At 35.3% G+C, this 20,796-nt stretch overlaps 1 long non-coding RNA gene across 1 annotated transcript in view; it reads right to left on the minus strand.

Moving 5' to 3' along the window:
• LOC136735312 (uncharacterized) overlaps window positions 1-20,796 on the minus strand; it is a 39,052-nt gene that overhangs the window by 9,022 nt on the left and 9,234 nt on the right. The window contains exons 2-3 of the long non-coding RNA XR_010810935.1: window positions 20,185-20,257; window positions 16,496-16,591 (exon numbers count right to left, since the gene is read on the minus strand). This is a non-coding gene — a long non-coding RNA (uncharacterized LOC136735312). The remainder of the gene's footprint in view (window positions 1-16,495; window positions 16,592-20,184; window positions 20,258-20,796) is intronic.

Genomic DNA, 20,796 nt, shown 5'->3' on the forward strand with positions numbered 1-20,796 from the left:
AGAGACACTCTGACATGAAAATGGATCAGTTGTACTGGATCATACCAGTTTCCTCTTCAGGAAGAAGCTATGGAAATCCATTTTCTAATATCCCCTTCCCACCCTAAAATCGCACCCCTACCCCTCCATCATCATGCTACATCAGCATGCTGGCTTTGTGCAAATCATCAATGCATTACAAAAGCTCTAATGTCTGCTTAAGATGATTTGGGGGAAAAATAATAATTAAAATAGTAAAAAGTTAAATGTTGCTTTAGAATCAAGAACACGGTGGGCAACAGTGCCAGTAACCTTGACGATGTCAGTTTATCTTCAGTTATTTGTTGGCATGGTCTATGTATTTCATGGGAGATCTCTTTGTATTAAAATATTCTGTATATAAAATTTCAAAAAACTTCATACAAGTCATGTGGTTCACAAGGAGATACAAGAATCTCAACAACACCCCGATGGACAACATGTTTCATTCAAAGCCTCAGATTTATCTATTAATCAGCGCTGGATCCATATTGAAGGTTGTGAGTGGGATTTCTTCTGTTTGTATTGGACAGTTTGCAGTCATTATTTTTGCCCAGAGCAGCTTTAAAACGGCAACTGGATATAACTCTAGCTCTTGTTTGTTGACAAGTGAAGTGTTTTAACACCAGTGGGGTTTCTTTTCCACGCTGTAGTATCTGTGGACATAAAACACTGCTGAGATAAATCTCAAAAAACACAGCAGCATTCTAGACAATTCTTTCATTGTAAACAAGACTGCAGAGAAAGTGGGACCCTTCTCAGAAATCAAATTAATTTTTTATTTTCCTTTTTTAAGAGTTTGACAGAAGATGTTAACTCAGCATTATGTTTGTTTGTAGATTTCGCTTACATAAAACTGAGATGAAAAACTGGCAGTTAAAAATGAATATGGATTAAAAAAACAACCAACATCTACAGACAACCCCATTAGATATACAGCCTTATCAGAATAAAACATTTTTTGTATACAAATGTTACTGTCCTTCTATTCTTTTATACATAGAAGTAGTTTGTTGTACTCGCTGCCATCAAAACTTAAAACATGACCATATTCCAAAGCATTTAGATACAATACCAGTCAATAAAGTCACCTAATTACAGTCACTTCTACAATAAAACTTAGTTTACATGCTTTTATTACTCCCATGACTTTTAATGTTTTCATTGATCCGTTTTAACTTCTTTTAACACTTCTCTACAGATTAACTTTGATTGTATCAAGTTAATTAGAACTGAAGTGTTTTTAAAATCACTCGCATATGCCAGTGAGCATGAAAAATGTTGAGTGGGCACAATAAATCCACAAGTCTGTGAACATTTTTAACTGATCCCAGATAAATCTGAGTTCCAGACAGAAAGCAACGTTCTAACATACTGGTAAGTGGGGCTGCTGTGTGTGTGTGTGTGTGTGTGTGTGTCGGTGTGTGTATTTTATAATCCTACACTTTAAGCTGTTTGTTTGGGAGGGTTGTCAGCATTAATAATAAGTGGTCCATTTTGCATTCAAGGAAAGCATGCACAGCATGCTCAGTTGGATCTTTAGCGTGAACTGGACTCCTTATTAGCTTCTTAATTACTTTATTACTGTTGGTTTGCTTTCAAAAACTGTGATACCAATAGCAAGTTATTATTTATCAATTTTATCCTCCAGCCAGCAGAATTTGCAGTCTTAAGGTGGTTAGCTTTTCAGTCCCCTTTAAATGTAGCTGTTAAAGACAAACAATCAGTTTGACACATATGGATGTAAATACTTATTGTTTCAATCAAACTGCCTTCATAATGATGTAAATTCACACACGGTTGGTATATCTGCTCCATGTCTATATTAACTTCTGACACCACTTCATTGTTCTCAGTATGTAGAAAGCTAGCTGCTGTAGAAGCATCATCATTGTAATAAACTCCAGGCTTGCGCCAATTTCCCAGGACTTGGTTACTTGGGTATAAGCACTTTAATGTGTCTTGTATCCATTATTCTTGGTTAGCGATTTTGTTCTGTCTTTATCTGGATATAAAAAGGTCACCTACTCAATATGCACACTATTTTGTCTCTTCAATTAGGAGACCATTCTTGAATGTTGGCTACACTAATCTGTTGTAACAACTGCACTCTTAATGAAATGGCACAATGCCTTTGTCCATTATACATTTTAATAATGGGGAACAAAACGTCTTTTGAAGCATGTACTATTAACATGCTCATTCTAGTTAAATTAACAACCTAATATAGAACTGTGGAAAACATTCATACAGTGCCTGGTTATATATAGGCTATTTTGTTATTTTTAAATAACAGATTATTTTTCCATACCTTGACAGGACCGCAGCTGTAACATGTAGTAACTAATATATATATAGATATATACTGCTCAAATTAAGGGAACACTTAACATAGATTTCTGAACTTGGAGTGTTCCCTTAATTTTTTTGAGCAGTATATATTGGTTATGGTAGCAATTTTACGCACTGCATACCAGGCATTTATTAAGCAGCTACTTGTGACTAATTAGCAAATAGTACATCAGCTATAGCCACCAAATATCAGATTTAGTTTCCTTTCTATTACATGGTGTTTGTACAAGAGGAAAACTCAGCATCATAAGTGTCAATCAATGCCTTTCTAATTAGAAAAAAGGTGGGGATGAAATATTTACCTTAACAGAAGTTAAATAATTTGCTTTTGATAATGCACAGTCAGACGTTTTTTAGCAGTAACAACTTTCCAGTTGGCTAGCGCTCCTGGTTGAAAAGGCCTGGGGAGGACCCTGATATAGCAGTTTTTATCAATTTAAATTTCGACATTTTGTATCAAACCAACCCCCAAAAAAGGTTTGGTAGCATCCATGTTTGAAAAAAAAGTAAATAAATGCTTGCTTTAAAATGTTCAGAGGCTTTATTAAAGTAAGACCTAGGTTTTCTTTTTGTTAGCTTTAGTATGCTACTTAGGCTATGCTACACCCATTCACTTTTAATAGCAAGCATTTTTTCTACTGCAAATCAAGCTCAGTTATGGATAATAATTTACAAGTAAGTGATTAAATCAGTCTAACGTCAGAGGGCTGCTGAGGTCTCCATTTTATTTGTTACCGATACATTTCTAATAAGCTCTTAATGTAAAATCAGCCTTTATTTCAGAACTGGTGGTGCAAAACCATTTACTAACAACCTTTTATGCATTTTATAAGCTCTAAATTAATACTAATTAAGCCTTCAATTTAGAATAGGGCCTGCTAAAGTCTTTACTATTGACCAGCAAGATCCTATTAAGCTTTTTACTGGAAACAAAGTCAGACTCTGGGATGGAATGTTATTCAAGCATGGTTCACCTTGATTTGCTGCTCCATTACCAACGTAATAATAATATACTAGCTGCTAGTATGATTTCAAGTTGCCAGGAACACTTTAAGGCCAGCAAATCCTCTCTGGTTGTCCAAACAAACCCTATTTGATAGTTATACATGATCTATAATATGCGAATGGGTGATACACAATAAATGCCTAATATGCAGTAAAATTGCATGTTCCCTTGGTTTGATTTACATGCAATTTTCATTAAAAATCTTCCGCAGCGGATTTGACAATGGATTCTGGCAAAGAAGACACACTCAGCTATAGATACTGGACAGGTGGTCACTCTTTAATTATTTGTATTATTTTTTCACTCTCCTTTTCTCAACTATATTATGTAGTATTTTGCTTCCTTAGTTCCTGGGCGAAAAGGTTTCTTCACTTTTTGTACAACTGATTTGTTTATTTAGAAATAATAATAATACAGTAAAGGTAAGTGTACTTCTGGTTATTCAAAATTATGTTTTGTGTTTTAATGTAGTGGGATACATACATTTATATTTGAAATTTGAAAGCAGTGACTCTAAATTATGGTGTGAATTCTACTGGAAGAATATGACAATTTGAACTCCCTAAAACAAAATAGGAATTGAAAAGTCAATCTTTAATCTCTTTGTCCACGCATGGTTCATCGTCACAATATATTTGTGATGGAGCAAATATTATGCAAATTAATATAATAAAAAGGTACATAAAAGTCTGAGGAGAATGCATAAATATTGAGAAAAAAAATCCTCTTTCTCTGCTTTCTGCAAAGTTATAAAGTGATGCCTCTTTACGGGATCTTTTGGGATTACCTCTGGGGTTAAAGACTTGGATTCTCATCAAATCATTTTTATGTAGCATAGATGTCTTGCTGTGATACTGTTTTAAGGGAGTAAATAACATAAATAACACCCTTTCATTCCTCTATTTCTTTTGCCAGATTAATCTTTTTAAACAGTATGAGAGGTCCCTAATGGAGCCCTAGGCAGCTCCCATGACCATATCAAAAATAAGTATTTTTGGAGACAATGAAACAGCCCTCTGGAAGTCTGTAAAAATAAAAGTAAAGTCTGGTCTCAAAAACTGTAACAATTTAGTATTTGCTTTCACTTGTAGGGATTCCCGTTTGATTGTTTTTACCAGCTGCATAGAGTATGTGCATTAATTCCCGACAATTATCAATGACAATACATCAATAGTAAAATATTGCATTCTTCTAAACAGACATGTTAGATCTTTGCTGAAATTTTGCAAAAGTATCAGCTTATGGTTATAGTTATTTGTTTTTAACTGAACGCCAAAGCTCAATATTTACTTCCATATAATCAACTTTCAAAGCCTTTGGTTCACTTTGCTGTGACATTGACCTGCCTTTGCTAAATTGTATTGACCATGTTGTATAATGCACAACATGTTTTTCATTTGGTGGTATTAATGTATTAAACATGACTATAATTGCTTGTAATTAGCTTAAGACCATTTGGAAAACTAATGACACAGAAAAGGTTGATGAACAATGACTCGCCTTCACTGGGGATTATCTCCAATGTACAAGTACACGTACATGTTTTTGTAAGTTCATCCTAAAAAGGATGTTCAGTCAGTGTCACGTCAGGTGAAAAGGTATGGCAGAAAAGTTGTGATTTGTGCTGATGCTTTCTTTCACATAAAAACATTCATCATGTCTCTCTCAAAGAAACAAATATATTAAAACTATATATTTTTCATTTGGTGTAACATTCCATTAACATGTTGACCATGCATGTGTTTACAAGATCATCTATTTTTCCACACCATACCTGAAAACTCCTTTGAGTGAAGAAAAATAAAACACACATATTTTCTTGAATATCCATATGCAAAGGTATCTCAGTTGACTATATAGCAGTATGAAAGGGTTTGGTGCATTGGGGTTACAAGTCGAAAACCTTCGAAGTACTGTGTGCCTGAAACATTTACTTTTTGAAAAATATTTGTTTAAAGCCTAGCTTGCCCATTGTAGGAACTTATAATGTACATTCTGCAAATCCTATTCTGTCTGTACTAAAATAATTAGGAGAAAATCCATAAATTACATCATAGAGAAGAAAAAGAGGGTGGGGGGGCATTAAATTATTCAGTTGAATCAACTGTGTGAAAATTGTATTAAGGGAAACATTTTGAAACTGACAATGTTATTTTTCCATAGTTATACTGAATAGCTCTTCAACGAATAAATAATGTATCTTACAACTATGCTTGAGTAGGCATACTTTTTAAAAATCATTTTGGATGAATGATAGCTGATTCTTTGAGTGTTTATACAAACACAGACTCAGAGAATGGTTCAGACATTATAAGCCAATTTCAGGAATGTAATCAGGTCTTTTATCACTTTTGTTTTTGTTTTGTTTTGTTTTGTTTTGTTTTTCACACACATTTTCTTTTATTGAACCTGTCTTCCAATGTCAGAAATCTGAGAACACAAACAACAATAACTGGAACATTTTAAAATTGGTTGAAATAATCTTATGATTTATATGACAATATTATTTTTTAGAAAGCAGTCCAGATTGTCATTTGGAAGTATCTATGCATTTTGCCAATACAGGCAGCAAAATGTAAGTATTTTCTTTCAATATGTGATTCACCTGAACTGCATTTCAGATTTCCAGGACTTTATTATTTCAGTTGTAGCAATTTGAATACTCATCTGGAGTAAAGGGGGTATTTTAACTCATAATACCTTTGCTTAGTTATGAACATGAATCCTCTCTCTTATAGATTTATTTTTAAATAGGCTGTTTCACTTGGATATGTCTGATAGGCCTTTCCAATTTAGTACTTCACTGCAACTTGAAATAAACTACTGCTTAGTCATGGAATTCAACATCAATAATAAACTATATGAAAATGAAAATATTTCAAAATAGAGTCTCCACCAAATAAAAACCATTGGTGTATTTATAGGAGCTCAGCTGTGAAACCCTTGCACTAAAACTTATTTTGCAATAATATAATGGCATAACTCGAGGAGGCATTAATTTGTGCCTCCAGATTCTGCAGTGGAACATCAATGTTTATTATAACTTTAAAAAAGGTTGAGCTTTTGTACAAATACATTTATCAAACAGAGGCAGTTAATAAAAGGCCTTGGCAATGAAACCAAGGTTGTCTGAGAATGGCATTCTACCAATCTGCCTCATGTTGCCAAAGTTCATAATATGAAACATTGTCTGACCTATGTTTTTCAAAAGAATAATCAAATCTATGTATACTGCTGCTGAAGAACAAATATTTAAAAAGCCAGTAGTCTGTATCCCTTTAAAACCAGATCACAAAATGTGGTTACAGTTGAAAACACTCATGTCAGTTTTTCCAAAGGTACGGAAGAAAATTAATGAAAATTAGGTTGACAATGTGCAGAGCAGGGAAATGAAAAAATGGCAAATTCTTAGTTCTTTTAAAAAACGTAGAAAAAATGTGATTACAGTCTGCCCCAGTGTGATTCTATCTGTATCCGAAATAGCAAAATATTGTAGTGCCTTCGCTGGCTAGCTAGATTCATCAGCTACAGAGGACGACACATAAGAAGAGAGTCAGGGCTGATGCAACAGATTTATTTTTCCCCAAAGCAATGCTGCCTTTCCATACACAACAGTACTCAGCATCTCAATCCGTGTCTTACCTGCAGGGACCAGGGTACCCTTTTATAAGCCTTTTTCCTTTTTGATGCTCCCTCCCCAATCATTGCTCCCCCACAGGGATCACAAAATCAATGTTCCAGATTGGCCATCACTATCTCCAGACCACAATCCAACATAAAATGGGTGTAATGACTGGAGAAATAGTACCTAAGCACAGGACACACTGGCATAAATAAGCTGGACAATTAGGTATGTTATTGTAGACAAAGTGTATTCTCAATATGATTGCCAGGGTATGAATAAAAGTTAACATCCTGTCATTACGAATATATGTAACTATTGTGAAAGACACGCTATTGGCACATGCCACTTTGATAGTCATACAAGTATTTACTTTTTAAGCGTTCGCCTGTATTGTCATGTTTAAATCAGCTCATAATTATACCTCAGGTTTAAGGATACATATGCTATTTCATAATATTTGTGTATATATGTAAATATATAGAATGAGAGACACACAGACACTCCCTGGCTTATTTAAAGTTATGTAAAGCGACTTGTCAAATGTTCTCATAGGATTAAATTACAGAACCCTTACGTAATTTGGGGTGAATCCACACACACACACACACACATATAGAGTCATTTGTGTATCCATCAAACCATTTCATATCAACACCATAGACAAGGAATGAAGTTATGCTGCAAGACATTATGGTACATTTTAGAATTGACTGTGTCTTCAATAATCACAGGTGTGAATATGCCAGGGATAGGCAGACAGACACGCAACACTAAGCCGATGTGGATGTGTGGGTTTGTCAATAACCATATGTTTAAGGGAGCAAGTCTTTAAAAATGGATGTAACAAGACTGCAATTGTTATAAAAATATAACCAACTGAATGAATAATAAGTTCAATGGATACAAAAATCACTAAAATCTATATGTATGTGTGTATGTGTATATTATTATTAATAATAATAATAATAATAATAATAATAATAATAATAATAATAATAAATTATACATAAAATATATCCAGTATGTATTATTTTTATTTCTTGTTGTTTTGTTTTGTTTTCTCTACCCGTACAGGGACCTGCCATGCTACCTAATGGAGTGAAAAGCAAACTGAACACAGCCTTGCTTCCACTAAGCATTTGGGAACAAGTATGTCAGTGTTAGTTTATTTAAAAAACTGCCAGCTACCCAGAAGGCTTTCCTGAGTGGTACTTTCATATACATCTAGCCTGCAATTTCCATGCTCAGAAACTGGCAGCTGACACATGGTAATGGCAGCAATGATACAAAAGACTTAAAGCACAGAAAGGACATTACCAAAAGGACAGTGTGCTACAAGCAGTCATTTTGTACGGCAGATCAAAGCACATGTAGTCAAACCATTGTTAGGATAGAAAATATATATATAGTCATTGCAGTTATAATAACATAATATTCCTAACAGTAATGATGATATCTGGAATGGTAATGATAATAGTACTGGTGGCATTAACTGGCATTAATTATTATTATTGGAATAATAGTAAAAGGATTTAAAGGAAACCAAAAGTCCTTTTCTTTTTTTCTTTTAATGTTTTTTCTAGGGTTTTAATAAATGTTAACATTTTGTACTTTTATATCTCTGACTGTTTTTGACAGATATGCTTTGGACACATGCCACATTGATGTGTTTTAATGTACACCTGTATTTTCTTGCTTCCTATATGCTACTTCATCAAGCAGTTGATTGATATATCCTGATGATGATAATGATGATGAAGATATATATATCATCTTCTTCTTCATTATCATCAGCCAATATTTATCCACTTCTGGTTGAAGCATTATTCCAAGTCATGCCTGCAGAGTTTATTATTTCATCTTATTTATGGGAATCTTTTTTTATGTGGTCGTCTGCTAGGTCTTTTTCGTTCTCTTGGAATCCATTCAATAGCTTCCTTTGTCCATCTTTGATCTGATCCTCTTGCAGTGTGTCCGACCCATTGCCATTTTAACATTTTCACTCTTTCCATGGTGTTGCATATCCTCCTTTGTTCTCTGATTTATTAATTAGTCAGAACACTAGTCAGAATATTTATCTTTGAATACTTATTTAAGTATTTGATTTGGTGAAGTTATCTACATCCATTTACAATTTGACCTCACCAAACTGAACATTACTTGATTTTCTTAATGCAATATACAGTGGTTTTCAAAAGTACTCACCGACTTTGGATCTTTCAACATATCATTGTGTTACAACATTAAATCAGAAAGGATTTAATCAGGAGTTTTTTGCCACCGATCAACAAAAAATATAATCTGCAAATTGTTCTAAATTAATTAGAAATACAAAACAGAAAGTAACTGAATGCATATGTAATCACCCCCTTCAGTCAATATTTGGTAGAGGCACCTTTGGCAGCAATTACTGCCATGAGTCTATGTGGATATGTCTCTACCAGCTTTGCACATCTGGACACAGCAATTTTTGCCCATTCTTCTTTAAAAAATTGCTCAAGCTCCATCAAGTTGGATGGGGACCTTTGCTGAAAAGCAATATTCAACTATTTCCACATATTCTCAAATTGGATTGAGGTCCAGGCTTTGACTGGGCCACTCCAGGACTTTGACCCATTTGTTTTTAAGCCACTCCAGTGTGGCTTTGGCTGTATGTTTGAGGTCATTGTCCTGCTGGAAGATTAATCTTCTCCCAAGTCCCAGGTCTCTTGCAGACTTCAGTAGATTTTTCTCTGTACTTTGCTGCATCCATTTTGCCCTGTATCTTTACAAGGTTTCCAGGCCCTGATGCAGAGAAGCATCCCCATAGCATGATGCTGCCACCACCATGCTTCATGGTAGGGATGGTGTTCTCAGGATGATGTGTTAGGCTTGTACTAAATGTAGTGCTTAGCATTAAGGCCAAAAACCCCTATTTTTGTCTCATCAGACCATAGAATCTTCCTCCACTTGGTCTCAGAATCTCCCACATGCCTTCTGGCCAAGATTTGATGTGAGGTTTTTTCAACAATGGCTTTCGTTTTGCCACTCTCCCATAAAGGCCACTTTGGTGAAACACCCGGGATATTGTTGCAGTCTGCACAGTGTCTCCCAGCTCAGCTGTGAAAGACTAACTACTTTAGAGTTGCCATAGGCCTCTTGGTGGCTTCCCTGACTAGTGCCCTTCTCGCCCTGATATTCAGTTTTTGAGGAGAGCCTGATCTAGGCAGATTCACAGGTGTGCTATATTCTCTCAATTTCTTAATAATGGAATTTACTGTGCTCTGGGGGATATTCAATGCCTTGGAAATGTTCTTATATCCTACCCCTGAGTGGTGCTTTTGAAGAACCTTTTGCGTTGAATGTTCCTTTGTCTTCATGATTTTTGTTATTTTTGTAATTTTTGTTATGAATTGTACAAATCAACTGTGGAACCTCCCAGCGACAGGTGAATTTAACCTGAAATCATGTGACATGCCTTAATTGACACAGTTGGTTTCACCACAGCTCAATCAGGTGTGTCATAGCAAAGGGGGAGATTACTTATGTATTCAATTATTTTCTATTTTCTATTTGTAATTCATTTAGAACAATTTACAGATTGTATTTTTCACTTTGACATTATGGACATTTTCTGTGTTGATCAGTGGCAGAAACTCCTGATTAAATCCATTCTGATTTCATGTTGTAACACAAAAATGTGGTGAATACTTTTGAGAGCCACTGTATCACTAATGCCAACCTGCACTGAATTCTGCCCACCTACACATAATCACAAGTACCCCATGCACCTTCCTGGCATTCATTCCTACACATCCACCCTCCCCAGTCAATGTGTTTGCCGCATCTCCTTGACTTATTCCTTCTATTATGACCTCATCCCTAGGGACAGGGCATAAATCCATCAGTCAAGCTGGTTATGCCGAATTTACATGACTAATTACTTCATTCCACATCTTAATTGGGATTGTTAAACTCACGAAATTGTGGTTCACACTTAACAGAAAGCACAGCAACATCCTGTGTTTCAAGAAATCATCTCAAAAGCTTGTGGCAGAGCAGCTAACATACGTGATCTAAGAGAATACTACACGTACAAATCTTCTAAAAAGCTAAATTGAATAATTACGGGAAAAGTGGAAAATCATTCCAATCCCTGGGAACAAGAAATAACCTCTGCTGGGTTATGCAAACAGATACAAGCAAGCACAAGGACAGCTGTGCAAGAACGAAGGGCATCAGGTTTGGAGGAATAGAACTAATAAATACTTAAGGGACTAATGACATTCGTATTCACAACACTCTGATTAAGAGAGCAATCACGCTTTAGATGATGTAGGTACTGCTTCCGTATCCCAGACTGGGCGCATCGTGAACAGGAATTTCAGAGCATGCAAAGTACATGCAAAGTATCTGGGAGGCAAAAGAAGCCTTTTGATTATGTTTATTCTGAATATAAATGTCCCGACTCCCTGCAGTATTAACAGCAAACAGAACAGTCACATTATTTATACAGGGTAATTTTTTTTGCTTGAGCTGTATACTGCATAGTCAATGCCATTGAGTCAAAGTGACTTAGGCCAAAGTTCTCTCTCTCTCTCTCTCTCTCTCTCTCTCTCTCTCTCTCTCTCTCTCTCTCTCTCTCTCATATATAAAGAATAAAATATATCTGCTTTTCTGCATTACAACTATAGTAGCTACCATGGGACGGAGAAGGAAGACATCTCATGATCAATAAGAAGATACGCATATTGTTTAAAATACAAATTCACTGTTTCTTTATTTTCATTTGGCTTTGCAACAGTAATCCTCCCTCTTGAGAATGGAAATATTTGACCTTGAATGCTCAGTCACCCTCAAGCATTACTTTTCTGATGGTGGCTCCATGCTGGGACAAACAAAAACCAATGCGCTGAACCTTTTTGTGCTACATTTTAGCATTCAAACTCCGTCATTACTACAACACAGGGAATTTTCGACTGTGGCCTATGTTTAGAACAATCCAAGCCAATACACTGGAGTCTTTCTGCACATTGAGTTTTTGTTTTAATATCTAGTATACCTTTTCATTTCAAATCCAGCCCAGAAGGTGTAGGTATTTTAACTGTAAATCGCATCTTTTTAGCTGACATCAGAAAACAAATCTGGAATTTAATGTTAGACTATTTGTCCTTTCTCGTACCTTTGTGAATACTTTGAATACTTTGTGAGTACATGAGCCCTTAAATTATGTTTTCTTGTTCCTAAAGTAGGTGTTCTTTGAAATGTGTTTTCTTGGTTTTAGCATCTCATAGAATGAAATATTTGATCTCATTACTGCAAAGCTGACCTGATTAAAGGTAAGCTGATTCATAATTATAATAATTAGTTGTGCAGCAGAGCAACTTTAGACAGTATGAGTGCATTGTTCATGATTTATTCTCTGACAGAGAAGTAGTTCCTTTTCTCCCTTTGGGTTTACTTTTTCCCTGCAATGAATAATGTGTTCAGAATGTGTTGATTAGATCTTACATCGATCTTTCAGACTGTAACTATTGGTCTTGGGTTTTATGGATATAGTGGGGGTCTCCAGCCAAGTCATCTGGTTTTTATTCCAGTCAAACACTCAGTTATTTCATTGAAACAGTTATTGACTTAGTTAAACCTAAAAGGATATCAGCCACTTATCGAAGAAACGTATAAAGCCTGAAAGACTGAAATCCCCCACCATGGTTGGAGACTACTGGGCTATAATAGATGTGAAGTTATTGGGTTGATTGTTTATAATGAAGAGCTTGTCCTTTTAACGATTGCTTTCAAAGTATGTGTTATTGAAAGGATATTGATTGTGGGTGTGGTGCTTTAGAGGTTGATTGGCAAGGCATTAAATAGGTAGCAGAGCATGAAAGATAATTAGTATACAGCAAATAGAATAATGTTATAAAATTAATCGCACCATACAGGGAGCTTTTAAGCTTTAAACTGTGAGGTACCTGGAAAGAGCCTAGATATTGCAAGCTCCTGCATGGCTGAGAAGGACTGTATGGTTTGCCTTGCCCTTTATTAATTCAGTGCACTGTATCTCTCTGAGACTCACTCCTAATTATTTCTGGGGACATCTAGCCAAGTCAGGACTATAGAAGAATTTGGAACCCACAGACAAGGAGGTAAACTTAAAACATTACGGGTATAGAAACTCTGGCCGTTAAACTCTGGCCGTTAAAAACTGAATTTGATGTATGCATGTGATAAGTCTACTGATTAAAATATAACGATTTGCAAATATTAAACCTAGTCAACCCAATAGTTAGTCAAGTGCTATACAAATTAACACAAGGTCAAGACAAGGTTTCTGTTAATATATTCTTCTGCACATCCCTGTGCTGTAGGTTTTGACTATAAAAATATGCCTTTTACATCTAACATCTTGGGGGGAAAAAGTAAAATTAAGGGGGTTGCAGGAAATAAACGGTTTTGGCAGATTGATTTCTTTAATAAATTGTAACCTGAATTGTTTGTAAAGATTTGACAGGCTTTTTCAATTTAAGGAATAGGAATTGAAATCCATCTTAATATACATTTGTTTAACAGATATCCCTTGTTGATCGTTATTTCTGATCAGCATTTGCTGAGAGTGTAAAGCTTATACTGAAGAATAAAAAAATAAATTGTGAAACTAAATTACTAGCAAGTAATAGACTTAGAACGCCTGGGAAAAAATTGAAGAAATTGCATTGTTTATATTAATATAGCAATATTAACTTCCATCCCATCAGCAATGGTATTCAATCATGGGCTTCATCTTGTTCACATAGGTAATTTATGCTTGGCAATCCTATGATGACACAAACTAGGTTTCTATATGGATACAGTGGTTGTGTGTATGTGCCGTTACAGTACACATTAAAAGGGTAATTAATTATATTATATAGAATAAGCACCTGTCTTCACATGATTGGGTTTATAGTCTCCCTTGTAGGGCTATTAAAATAACTTGAAAACATCTGTTTAGCTGAGCAGCTGGGACCCCTCAGAAATTAAAATTAAAATTCCATACAATCTCACACATCACGTAATCCTTTATGATAAATACAGATATTGCAGTAAAGTGGCTCTGTGGGACAGTGTTTGCCAGTCTGTCGGCTTACCTACTCGGCTGTGTGGGTCTCAGATTCCAGTCGGGTGGATGTTGGACTGATCAGATTGCTTGACAAAACACCAACCCTGAACTGTCAATCAGACTGTTTCATTGTAAATTAATTCAGTTATGGAGTGTTGATTTTGCTCATGCATTTGCATTGATATCACATTGTAGGGCTACAAAGTAAAAGCTTGCATTTTCTTCAGACCTGCCTTCCCCATCGTGCAGAAAGCCTGCTTGGTACAATACATTTCTGAAGTCATACTGCACATGCAAGAAAACACAAATTTAGCTGACAAAGATATGAATATTGCTTTCTACACCAGGGTTATTTACAATTTACAGTTGGATAAATATTATGTAATTGAGTAATGTCTTTCTGGGTCATTAGCAAATCATTGTACAGATCTCAATTACAATTTCACAACAAATTGTTCTATAATATAATACTTGCTAATTGTTATTATTCATATATTTACCATAAATATAGATTAGCATGTGAATAGGTTTCAGTGAAAAATTGTGATGATGTCTTATTTATTGTAAGTTATTGTTCTCATTCTGCTAACTTTGTTTTGATTTTAGACACTTGACCTATTAATGGAAATGTATTGTACCTGCTTACATTCAAAAGAACATGAAGATCAACTAAAAAGAATATCTATTGGCACTGGTTAAGCAATCACAGGTGTAGTACAATTATATTGGGCATTAAAATAAACTTTAAATTAATAAAGAACAGGCAAATAATTTCTCTGTGATTACATTATTCCCATTAAAATCCCTTCCTTCTAACATGGTCTATTAATGCTTTTAATTACAAAGAACACAAAACAAAACTAAAATTTGCATCGGTCTTAAATTTCAGTATTTTGGCACAAACTACAGCTAAAGGAAACGACCTTAGTTATTTTAAGGTCTTTACAAAAAAAAAGATTTAATCATTCTAGCCATTGAATACCTTTCAAGAACATAAGAAAGTGTCCAATCGAGAGGAGGCCATTCGACCTATCGTGCTCATTTGGTGTCCATTAATAACTAAGTGATCCAAGGATCCTATCCAGTCTATTTTTAAATGTTCCCAAATTTTCAGCTTCAACCACATCGCTGGGGAGTTTGTTCCAGATTGTGACAACTCTCTGTGTGAAGAAGTGTCTCCTGTTTTCTGTCTTGAATGCCTTGAAGCCCAATTTCCATTTGTGTCCCCGTGTGCGTGTGTCCCTGCTGATCTAACTAGTGCATTGTCTTAACATTACTTCCCTTGTTTTAAATTCTACACTTTTGACAATATACATAAGTTAAAGGTGTTACAGTTTATGAACAATAATTAGCAAATATCATCCTTTTAGAGATTTAATTAAAAATAAAAATAAGTGTCAGCCTTTTAAAAATGCATTATATGAAGATTAATCATGGGTCTGGATAAATTGATATGTGACATTAATAGAGAACTGAGATCTTTACAAATCTATGCAAGTTTATTAAAACATTAAGTCCTAGAAAAAGGTTTTAGGGAAAACCTTTGAATATGGTGGGGGGAATAGGTTATTTTGAACAGATTTCTGTTCAGACATCATTCAGAGTTTCAAATTCAAAAACACCTTGATAAACACAATGGCCAATCAGGAATGTAACAAACCAAACTAGTGCTTTCCAACCACGGGTTCAGACCAAGGCACTTCGTATTCTTTGTGGAGGAACGGATACATTTCCCTTCCAGATTTGTTCCCTCCTTGTGACCAATGCATGCATGAATGGATGAATAGTGTTGAAATGCCATGGAAAACGGGTGTGTGTGTGCAGAGAATATCTGTAAGGATATCACCAGGGGCCTGGTAGTCAGGGTTCAAATAGCTGACATTTTCTCTTGGTTTTCAAGAAAGATTTTTCTATTGTTAGTGTTACATAAATCTCTGGAGGTTTCACGTGATTACAGGAGTAACACCTATAGTTTTGTATAGTTTCATGTAGGTCTACTTTAGGATGTGGTGAAGAATATTCTGACAACATACTGGATGGAAGTTTACTGGATTCAGCTGACATAACAGTGATATAACATAACTATATTTCTGCTAAATTAAGCTATTCAAAAGTATGCACTCCAGTAAAAGTTAAAACCTGATCAAGGAAGAAAGCAAAAGCATTATACCATTAATAAAATCACAAAATGTCTTGATTTCAGAGAAAATAACCATGTACAATCATGTACGTACATAATTGTATTTTCAATGTCGCTTCCTGACAAGGTTCTAACGCATTGAAGTTATAAGCCCACCTTACTCACGTTCAAAGTGTCAGCTTCCGTTTGGTAAGGTGTGTCCCTGAGGCTGTGGTATGTCTGACATCAAAGATGATAGAGTTGAATCAATACCTATGTGATTCCAGAGAGACATACCTTTCTCCAAAGCTTGATGTAATGAAAGAGCCCACAGTTGCATTTTCTTCAGCAGCTACAAGTGACATCTAGCAAGCAGCAGCTTTGTGGGCAAACCTATGCACAGAAGAGAAGATGACATATTGACAGTTAATGCAGTGGACCCACAACATACAGGTTTTGAAACTGGTCAGGATGAAACCTATTATATAGGGTTTAATTTTCCTCTTAAAATGATAGTCCTAGTGTCAAATAACTCATAACTAATAACACATGTTTAACATATATTTTTTAATGTCCTCTGGTTTATTGGATGGCTCATAGAACTAATAATTCTATCAGAGCACGAACATATAAACTGTTAGAATCACAGGAGAATAGGTGTAAATATAGCAGATGGTAATGGCATATCGAAGATGGTGTGCTACAGACATGTTGACAGCAAGGATATTTGCAATTGTCTAAAAGACGACATGAGGCATCAGTCAAACATTTTTTCCCCTCACATTTATCACTGATTCATACGCAAACACCGCAAATTGTCACATACTAAGGAAATATTTTTCACATCTCTTATGTTCTTTTCACAAACTGTGATATCAAACACATTTTTCATGAAGAAACTTTAAAAGCTTGCCAATTATTTCATATAAATAATTAAAATGACTAATTACTTATCCAGTTCAAAATTTGTTTCAATGTGAATGTTGTTGCATCTAGGGTATGCATCACCAAAGTTTTATAGTCAGCAAACATTGAAATACTTACTGAACTATGGTACATAAACATTTTCACTTCCCTGTTAATTGTTTCTATCTGTCTATATAGATAGATAGATAGATAGATAGATAGATAGATAGATAGATAAATAGATAGATGGAAATTAAATCCTTGCTGCTTATACATTTATTTAGATTTAGATAAAATTAATATCTTGTAGATGTTAATCCAATAGTCATTGGCCAGCAGAATACATGCTTATGTTGTGGTCTAAATGAAACCAAGCCAGTAGGTTCCCTCTTACTTACAGTTGTAATGTTAATGTATGCAAGCTCCAGGACTCTACACAGATCTTGAACTCCATTAAATAACCCTTTTTTTTAGGCCTTCCTCTGGGGATAAAATGTCTTTCATTTATGTACAGAGTTATGACAAGCGTGACTGACTTGATAGTGATCTGTTCCGACTCATGACATTGCTTAAATGAGGTTATATAGGATCTGTGTGGGCCTGTTGTACAATTCTCTAATGGGTATAATACTATTATTCTAGTTAATAACTATGAATTAGTCTTTTCATTTCTAAGGTTATATATATATATATATATATATATATATATATATATATATATATATATATATATATATATATATATATATATATATATACTCACCTAAAGGATTATTAGGAACACCATACTAATACTGTGTTTGACCCCCTTTCGCCTTCAGAACTGCCTTAATTCTACGTGGCATTGATTCAACAAGGTGCTGAAAGCATTCTTTACAAATGTTGGCCCATATTGATAGGATAGCATCTTGCAGTTGATGGAGATTTGTGGGATGTACATCCAGGGCACGAAGCTCCCGTTCCACCACATCCCAAAGATGCTCTATTGGGTTGAGATCTGGTGACTGTGGGGGCCAGTTTAGTACAGTGAACTCATTGTCATGTTCAAGAAACCAATTTGAAATGATTCGACCTTTGTGACATGGTGCATTATCCTGCTGGAAGTAGCCATCAGAGGATGGGTACATGGTGGTCATAAAGGGATGGACATGGTCAGAAACAATGCTCAGGTAGGCCGTGGCATTTAAACGATGCCCAATTGGCACTAAGGGGCCTAAAGTGTGCCAAGAAAACATCCCCCACACCATTACACCACCACCAGCAGCCTGCACAGTGGTAACAAGGCATGATGGATCCATGTTCTCATTCTGTTTACGTCAAATTCTGACATCTGAATGTCCCAACACAAATCGAGACTCATCAGACCAGGCAACATTTTTCCAGTCTTCAACTGTCCAATTTTGGTGAGCTTGTGCAAATTGTAGCCTCTTTCTCCTATTTGTAGTGGAGATGAGTGGTACCCGGTGGGGTCTTCTGCTGTTGTAGCCCATCCGCCTCAAGGTTGTACGTGTTGTGGCTTCACAAATGCTTTGCTGCATACCTCGGTTGTAACGAGTGGTTATTTCAGTCAAAGTTGCTCTTCTATCAGCTTGAATCAGTCGGCCCATTCTCCTCTGACCTCTAGCATCAACAAGGCATTTTCGCCCACAGGACTGCCGCATACTGAATGTTTTTCCCTTTTCACACCATTCTTTGTAAACCCTAGAAATGGTTGTGCGTGAAAATCCCAGTAACTGAGCAGATTGTGAAATATTCAGACCGGCCCGTCTGGCACCAACAACCATGCCACGCTCAAAATTGCTTAAATCACCTTTCTTTCCCATTCAGACATTCAGTTTGGAGTTCAGGAGATTGTCTTGACCAGGACCACACCCCTAAATGCATTGAAGCAACTGCCATGTGATTGGTTGGTTAGATAATTGCATTCATGAGAAATTGAACAGGTGTTCCTAATAATCCTTTAGGTGAGTGTATATTGCACCTGCCAAACACATAGTGTTCAACTACATAATACAGTGTTTAAATAGTACCTGTCAATCCATGAAATAATGGCATTTTTAATTAGCATTTGACATATTTGGCAGAATTAAGTGAAATCAACTAAAAAGGTGAAATCGTGTCACAGAACAAAAGCAATTAAATTAAAAATGTTCCTTTAAATGGACCTTGAGGTATTACGCATGGATACAATTTGCAGATATACAAGGTTTATACTGTTATACTGTTTATAAGATGGGACTTATTGCACATATTCATCAGGCAAAACGTTTAGTTCAGCAGCATTATTCTCTGAAAATAATTAAATGTGTATCACAATGTTTCTACAAGTAGCAACTCTAGTTTAATAAGCTAAAGTCAATTGTTACATGTAAAAAATGGTATATTGATTGCATATGTGTTAGTCAATACCTTGGGATCTCTGTGAGCATCACTTTTTCTTAAGAGAAACAAGTGGATTTTATAACCATAACCAAAGACATGCATTGCATTAGAGATGACAAACTCCTGTTGCTATTCTTTTAGTGTGCTTTGTTGCGTTAAAAAGATTTCCAACATAGGCAGTACACTCCTCTTTTGTACTAATGTGATGTACAATAACTGCAATTTCATGGACCATTAAATATAAATCTCTTAATATTGACTTCATTAAGAGCAGGTATTCTGCACTACCTTTACTGTAAAAAGGGAACAAATATTTAATCCTAATTTTTGCACATTTGTTTACTACTTTAGTTCAGTTTAATGGAGTCTTCAAAGCTCATTTGTAGCACAGCCTGGTAGCATTCCCTAAAGGTAAATCAATCTGCATAGCAACACAGTTATATTTGTAAAACACTGTATTCAAGTACTTTGCAGGGTAATGGGTGCCAACCTGCATGAAGCAGATGCTTCTTTCCTCAGCTTGTGGCATCTGTATGCATTTATTTCCACCACATCGTAGTTTTTAGTGCCCCTTGTAACATTTAGACATTAGCAAACATTTTTTAAGTTCCCATTCTTTGCAAGATGTGATTAAAGGAAGTAAATAAAATTATATTTTGTACCTGAATCATGATTTTTAAAGAATTTTAATCGATTACCTTTTCCCATTGTTCCGTGTGTCTTTTCTCTCTGCGTCACAGGAAATTTTGGATTCGATAACAATTGATGGACCTGATAGATAGGAAAGAAACATATCTGTATCTTTCCCCTTCTCTGTACATGTAGATCTGTACATAGTAAATATGGTAAATTTCTATGAACACAAATCATTTACTAAATTGTAGCGTAATTTATTATCCTGGCTGTCAGTCTGTGACACACAGTCTCATAAGCTTCAAGTAATTTGCCACTGGACTGTTGGAAGAATGTTATACTGTATACATATGACCTATATTAGCTGACAAATTACAAACGGTAAAACTCCAAGGCATCTGAATGGCCTTGCCTGGGGTGAACTTTCATAATTGCAAAATTTGAATAAAGTCACTTTATTGAGTGATAGACTAATGGGATTAATCATTTGGTAAATCGCTAACAATGTTTGTTGAGTCTTTAATACAAATGTGAAGCATATGAAGATATCAGTGAATAGTATGGTCTTTTTTTTTCATTATAAATATTATTGTATTTGACATGCACAGTGTATGATTTTTGGATTTGTGTTACATGGCATTACAAGGTGGATTGTACCCAGATCTGTCTAAAAGCTT

The sequence above is a fragment of the Amia ocellicauda genome, chromosome 3 (assembly GCF_036373705.1).
Source record: "Amia ocellicauda isolate fAmiCal2 chromosome 3, fAmiCal2.hap1, whole genome shotgun sequence".
NCBI lineage: Eukaryota > Metazoa > Chordata > Actinopteri > Amiiformes > Amiidae > Amia > Amia ocellicauda.